This window comes from Phyllostomus discolor, chromosome 7 (assembly GCF_004126475.2).
Source record: "Phyllostomus discolor isolate MPI-MPIP mPhyDis1 chromosome 7, mPhyDis1.pri.v3, whole genome shotgun sequence".
Lineage (NCBI taxonomy): Eukaryota > Metazoa > Chordata > Mammalia > Chiroptera > Phyllostomidae > Phyllostomus > Phyllostomus discolor.
Window position 1 is genome coordinate 21,359,255 of NC_040909.2, and position 7,508 is coordinate 21,366,762.

General features: G+C 40.9%; 1 protein-coding gene across 4 annotated transcripts in view; it reads right to left on the bottom strand.

The window, feature by feature from the left end:
* The window catches only part of NR1D2 (nuclear receptor subfamily 1 group D member 2), an 83,451-nt gene that overhangs the window by 6,802 nt on the left and 69,141 nt on the right, over nucleotides 1-7,508 (bottom strand). Inside the window, exon 9 of one of the 4 annotated variants that reach the window (XR_004904477.1) lies at nucleotides 3,119-4,106. The exons of the other annotated variants lie outside the window; for them this stretch is intronic. The gene's annotated coding sequence lies outside the window, so the exon portion shown is untranslated. Of the gene's footprint in view, nucleotides 1-3,118; nucleotides 4,107-7,508 lie in introns of those variants that run through there. 4 annotated transcript variants of the gene reach the window in all.

Below are 7,508 nucleotides of genomic sequence, written 5' to 3' on the forward strand. Positions count from 1 at the left end.
GCATCAACTTTTGTGTTAAGTTTGAACATTCCTCCATGGAAACTATTTGGATGATTCAGAAGGCTATGGGCAACTGGTGATTGGCAACTTCACCAGGACAATGTGCCTGCTCATGCATCACATCTTGTACAGTTTTTTGGTGAAACATCAAATCACCCAGGTGACTCAGCCCCTCTAAAGCCCAGATTGGTGCCCTGCAACTTCTGCCTTTTCCCAAAACTAAAGTCATCTTTGAAAGGGAAGAGATTTTAGACCATAGAGCAGCTGATGGCAGTTGGGAGAACTGTGTGAGGTCCCAAAGTACCTGCTTTGAAGGGGACTGAGGCATCCTTGTTCTATGTATAATGTTTCTTGTATCTCCCTCAATAAATGTCTCTTTTTCATATTACATGGCTGGATACCTTCTGGACAGACCTCATACTTCACTTTCATAGCAGTTTCAGGTTCACAGTGAAAGTAAGCTGAAGGTATAGAGATTTCTCATACACCATCTGCCCCCACACAGGCCTGGCTGCCTCTATTATCAACATTCCCCACCAGAGTGGTTCATTTGTTACAATTGATAAACTACACTGACACATCATCATCTCCCAAAGTCTAGTCTACATTAAGGTTCACTCTTGGTCAAGGGTATAATAACATACCCATCATTACAATATCATACAAAATCGTCTCACTGCCCCAACAATCCTCTGTGCTCCATCTACTCATCGTAGCCCCAGCACCACTGATCTTTTTGTTGTCTCCATAGATTTTTTTCTTTTTACCAGAATGTCATATAATGGGAACCACAGAGAATGTAGCCTTTTCAGATTGATTCCTTTCACTTAGGAATGTGCATTTGTGTTTCCTCCATGTCTTTCCATGGCTTCATAGTTCACTTCCTTTTAACACTGAACAATATTCCATTATTGGGATGTACCACAGTTTATTTGCCCATTCACCTACTGAAGGACATCTCGGTTGCCTCCCAGTTTTGGAAATTATGAGTGAAGCTGCCATAAACATCTGTGTGCAAGTTGGTGTGTGGTCATAAATTTTCAACAACAAGGAGTACACTTTATTGATCACATGGTAAGAGTATGTTTAATTTTGTAGGAACCACCAAACTGTCTTCCAAAGTGGCTGTGCCACGTTGCATTCCCACCAGCAGTGAGTGCGAGTTCCTTCTGCTCCACCTCCTCACCAGCACGTGGTGGTGTCAAGGTTCCGGATTACAGCCATTCTGATAGGTGTGTAGTGGCATCTCATCTCACACCACACTTTTTAGGATTAGCACTGTCTTAGGGCAAAAGCTAATCTGTCATAATAAAATCAGGGAAAGAAACTAGCAAGTTCACCTTTAATAGATAACTTCCATCTTTAGGTCCAAGGTATCTACTCAAATTGTTACCATTTACATGCCAGTGGGCAGGGGGTAAGAGGGAAGGTATAGGGACCTAGTTTCCATTTTAAGGACCAGTCATGGAAATGACACCCATCATGTTTATTTAGCCTAAACTATCTCACATGGACACTGTTAGCTGCAAGGAATGCTGGGAAATGTAGTTTATAGCCACGTGCCCTGCTACTATTCCAGAAGACTCCATTACTAAAAAGAAAAGGAGAGTGGATGGGGAAGAGGGAATTACAAGTCTGACAAAACTTAGCACTATGGTAATTAGGCAATTATCTGTGAAATTATTAATTTAATGGCTCTTCCCCCTCCCTATCTCAACTGTAAGCTCTGTGAAGGCAAAGATGTCTAGCTAGTTCTCACTCTACCTCCAGAGTCCCAGACACTACCTGCAAATGTTCCATGAATATTTGTGGAAAGAAGCAAGGAAAAGATTGAGGAAGAAAAGGAGACTCCCTCCCCCAAGGTCTTTGCCCTCCAGACTCTGTGCTTCCCCCTACCAGGGGCTCTGGGAGGGCTCTTCCCCGGTATCTGCTCACTGCCTTCCTCTGAGGATCCAGCTCTTCTCTCCCTCCTCCTCCCCCCTCCCCTCCCCTCTCTGGGTCCCACAAAATAGCATCCGCTTTCAGCCACGTGAGCTCAAAAAATATTCTCTGTGGTTCCATCTGCCCGCTTGGCATATCTGTCCACATGGGTACTTGGCATAGTTCACACTGGACAAGACAATGCCTAGTTTACACCTCTGCTGTAGGGCCCTCCTCCTACAAGATCACAGCTGTTTCATATCTGTTCACCCCCACAATAATCACTAACACCAACACCACCCCAGGATAACACGGAATTCCAGCTTTGTCTTGGGTTACCGGAGTAATACCACCCAAACTGCACCTCCAGTTATGGAGCCAAATCCTCGTGGAACACTTTCCTAAGGGCAAAGGACCACATCTTCAAGGGAATTCTCCTTGTTTTCAACAGATGAAGAGAATATGGCACTTCATGTGCTAACATTCTATGCTGGGCGGAATTATCCAGTTACCTAGAATAGCTGCAATAATTAAAATATGAAACAAAGTGTGAGCCTTTAAAACACCACACAACTTAATAGACAGTAGACATTTGGGGACAATTAGTTGTAGGTTCACATATCATCTCACTCATTTACTAGTTGCATGACCTAGGTAAGCTATTTAACCTCCCTGAAGTTAGATTTTCTTATCTGTAAAACAATAATAATAATGCCTACCTCATAGGGTTTTTGTAAGGATTAGAGAGATATATTTTATTTAATGTCTGAGGTTATGTGAGTATGATGGGTTGTTGTGGTTTTTTTTAATGGCAACAAATTCCTTCCCACTACTCCAGTTGAGAGGTGAAGGATATGCCTTCTCCCACTGAGTCTGAATGGACCCATGACTGTTTTGACAAGAGAGTACCACTACAGTAATCTCTATGGCTAAGTCAGAAAATGCCATACGGAGTCTGCCTGGCTCTCTCTCGGGATATTTGCTTCTGAGAGAAGTCAGCCCCCATGTACAAAGTCTGACCAACCTGAGCTCACCAAAATGGAGAAGCCACATGGAAAAGTTCCAAGCAACAACAGTCCCAGCAAAGCTGCCGATGGACAGCTAACAAACTGCCAGCCACGTGAGTGAGACCGCTGGGACATCCAGCCCAGCAAAGCCTTCGGGTGGCAAACATCTGCCTGCATCCCACACAAGAGCCACCCAGCTGAGCCCTTTCCAGATCCCTGACCCACAAATCATAAGCAAAAGAAAACAGTTTACACCATGACACATCGGGATCGTTTATGACACAGCAACAGTCACCAGAACAATGAACAACAGTAAACACTAGCAAACATTCACATTCATCTAGCTGCTAAATCACAGGAGCTCTGGAATCCGGACTCCTGCTTTCCAAGGTGTGAGCGCCAAGGGGTGTCCCAGCTCAGAAGCCTCTCTTCCACCTGCAGCTCGCTCTCTGCAGAGCCTGCGTCTTTCCCTTCCCTGCTAGGTTTCCTGCCTAACTTCTAGAACAAGAAAAGTCTGGATGAACTTCAGATAAACACTTTAAAATTATTTCCTGGAAGCTCACCAAATCGAACATGTGAATCCTCCCAGTCTGCACAATTGAAAACAAGTTATATAATTTCTGTTTCTCGGGGCGGAAAGGGTTGTGCAAGACAGAGAACATTGGGACCGCTGCCTGTCGTCTGGAATCACGCTTTAAATAAATAGACAAATTGCACTGCACTGAAATGATGAATAATGAAATGGCAGGAATAGGAATTAAAGAGCAAAGGCGACTACAGAAGCTATTTCTGTCTCTCACTGAGAATTTTTAATGGCTTAGCTTAGGTGTTTATTTCTAAGGGAGTGGATTATTTTTAATGTCTTTGAACACAACGCCTCCATGACATCCATTACTTCCAAATGCCTGCAACGGGCATCTCAGATCGAAACGTCGCTGGGGGACTAAGGAACAGCTTGAGGTTCACGCCGAAAGTGTCTGTTTTTCCTTCAGCTATTTAAAATCTTCCATCGGCTATATCAATTATTTATGAAAGTCATTTTCTGATGAGGAAGTTCTTTTCTGTAGAAGCCGCAATTATTTTAAGTTTGACTTTGTCCCTCTTTTCTTTTTCCTTCGCTGGTGAACATTCTCCAGTCCATCCATTGAGGGCAATATCTGGGATGGCATCAGAGCCTTCCTGAAGGTGGATAATAAATACAAACCAGATCTGAACCGTAAAATATTACATTTGTGGCTGTGTCTTCTCTTCCTACTCCCTACTCTCAGGATGTCGTATGACAGGCTGAAGGAACATTTCATGTATAAGTATTTCAAAAATATTCAGGATTCTAAAATCTTTATGGCAATCACTACTCTTTTAAAATTCATGTGAATATCTAGAAATTAAAATTAGACCATTGTGGTGTTTTGATCCCCAAACTTAACTGATTACCAGAACTACTTACAGACCTTATAAAAGTGCAGATTCCTGGATCCTGCCTCAGAAAAGTGGAATCTGAGCCTCTGGAAGAGGAGTTCAAGAATTCTTATGTATATTAGAATCTTCCCGGTGATTTTAAGGCCAGCCAGCTTCACTGGCCTCGGCCCAACCGCACCCATGCCCCACCACAAAACACAAAGAGGAAGGAGCTGGAGGAAAGCAGACAACATGTTAGTAATGGGAGTAAGGCTCACACAGACCCTCCTGCAGCCCAGATAGGACAAAACAGACCCTCCTTCCACTTATATTCAACTAACAAACACCTTTTAAGGATGAATGCGTTATAAGATGGCAGGGAACAGAAAAGAATGACTTACTCTCTGCCATTAAGAAACTCAGAATCTACTCCTTCATTCATTCACCAAACATTTATTAAACACCTGCTAAGTGCTAGATACTGTTCTAGATACCAGCAATCAGTGCTGAACGGACACCATCCTTTTCTCATGGGATGTCGTATTTAGCACAATCTACATTTCTCTTTTAGGAAGGTAAACAGGTAATGTACGGGCTTGACTTTGACCATTGCAGCAGGCAGTTCATGAGGCAGGAGCAGTGCAGCACTCGCATGAACCTGACAGAGTGTCTCCTTAAATTCTGCACCATAGCCACCCCATCGGTCTCACCCTAGGCACAATCATGAAGTCCACAGGTGTCCTAGATATGATCACGGAATATGCAAAGGCAAGGGCATACTAGATTATCCAAGAAACGATGAATTATCTCGTGTGGCTTAGGTATAAAATATACAGGGCCAGGGAAGTGGCTGGAGATTTTGCTGTGAATGAGGTGAGACTCCCCCTACAATCTCCAGCGAAGTTCCCTGCATGCTAAACATTTCTTCTCTCTCTGTATGATTATTATAGTCTCCATTTAATTTCTCAGAAAGATAACTCTGATGACAGTGTAAAAATGAGAGTGAGGGTTTAAGACTTGGAGGCCACAAGACAAAGTAGCAACTACAGTAATTCCAGGAAAAGGTAATAAACATTTGACCCGAAGCAATGGCCTAACTGGAAAGGGAGCCTTGACACTCCAGGCTACAGGGATGCCGACAAGAGAGGAAACCCCACGGCAGCAGTGGGAGAGTGGACAGTGGGAACGTGGGCAGGAGGTAAATGAGAAACAAAGATAAGAAAGTAAACTTGCTTGTTTTATCCTTAGCATTGCCTGAAGGAAAAATTCTTTTTTAATTTTTTAAATTTACTACCATAGTCCAAATTCATGCTAACTATGTAACATGCACACACATACACACCTCAAGTACAGGCTTTAATTTAAAGCCAGACCTGGGTTACCAGTACACCAAGGCAAATGGCAGAAGCCCACACAAATCCCTATTGGAGTAACATCATCATCCCAGGCTTCAAAGAAGTCCCATAAAGTTCCAAGGACAACAAACAGCTCACAGTATACAAGTAGAAAATGCAGAGAAACAACGCACCATGAGTGGAGAGCCAGGAAAAACAGTAAGCTATATAGTCAATCCCACAAATATCTGAGTTTTGGCACTATACAATACAAAATGAAAAAGAACAATGTTTTATGTAGGTAAGGAAAAAGTCTTTAAAAATACGAGGCAGAACACATCCAAGAGAGACAAAAAGGTAGAAATATAAACTACGGCACAGAAAATGAGGCACAGAAAATCAAACAGGAGGGTCCAACCTGGGTCCAAATTGAGTTCCGGAAGGAGCTAACACAGAGAGTGAGAAGCAGGCACTATCCAAGGAAACCATGGCTGAGAATTTTCCAGAATTGAAGAAAGACAGCAATCCTCACATCAAGGTGGGGTTCTTTTTTTTTTTTTTTTAAGAAAATTTCCCTGAGGCAAATCAGCAAAACTTCAGAACACTAAAAAAAAAGAGATCATAGAAAGGAATGACATACATACCAATGGCAATTATATACCAGTCAAATCCACAAACGCAAAAATAAAAGTGAGGGCCCTGGCTGGCGTAGCTCAGTGGGTTGAGCACGGGCTGCGAACAGAAGTGTCGCAGGTTCAATTCCCAGCCAGGGTACATTCCTGGGTTGCAGGCCATGACCCCCAGCAACCACACATTGATGTTTCTCTCTCTGTTTCTCTCTCTCTCTCTCTCTCTCTCTCTCTCCCTCCCTCCCTTCTCTCTCTAAAAATAAATAAATAAAAACTAAAAAAAATAGTTTAAAAAAATAATGGTTTAAAAAAAAGAAAAAAAGAAAAGCCAGGAAGACCTGATCTCACATATCCAGCATCCAGAACTATGAGAAAATAATTTTTAAAAAATAAATAAATAAATAAATAAATAAAAATAAAAGTGAAAGATAGTAAAACAATATCTTTAATGTGCATGCAAAAATAACTGTCATCTCACATTTTTATACCCAACATAACCTCTTTCAAAGACAAGGAAAAATTGAAGTCAATTTGTTGAAAGAATTAAAGTGAAAAACAAAGTGATTTTAACTCCAATAGAACTTTAATAAAGAAAGTTCTAGAGGATGTACTTCCCTTATGAGGAAACATATCCCTGATAAAGGATCTAGATTCAAGACAGACAGTGGTCAAAGTCATTTAGTAAATATATGGGAAAATCTAAACAAATGTTAACTGTTTAAAACAACAATAAAAATGGCAGGATAGAGCCAAAATACCAAAAAACAGTTAACATACAAAATGAGAAAGGATGACAGAATTACAATATCGTATGGTCACTGTATTATTAGGAAAGAAGGCAAATATATATACAAACTTTAGGCTTTGTTAATTGGCATGTTAAAATATAAATGTTAACCACCAAAATAATAGACACATAAAACAAAAGATTTCTAAATAGAGGGGGAATAATGAAATGAGGAAAAAGTGGAATATATGTATAATTTTCTCACTTTTGTATCCATATAGTGACTATATGGAACAAAATATATTCTCTCTATAGATAGATACAAATACAGCTATAGATACAGATACAGACTATAGATATAAATATACTTGTATTTATATGTATTTTAAGACTTCTATATGGAACTCTAGCAGATTTTGTGCCTTAAGAAATCTTTTCAGATATACATGCTAAATATATAGGAAATTTTTGATAACACTCGTTACATGACAAT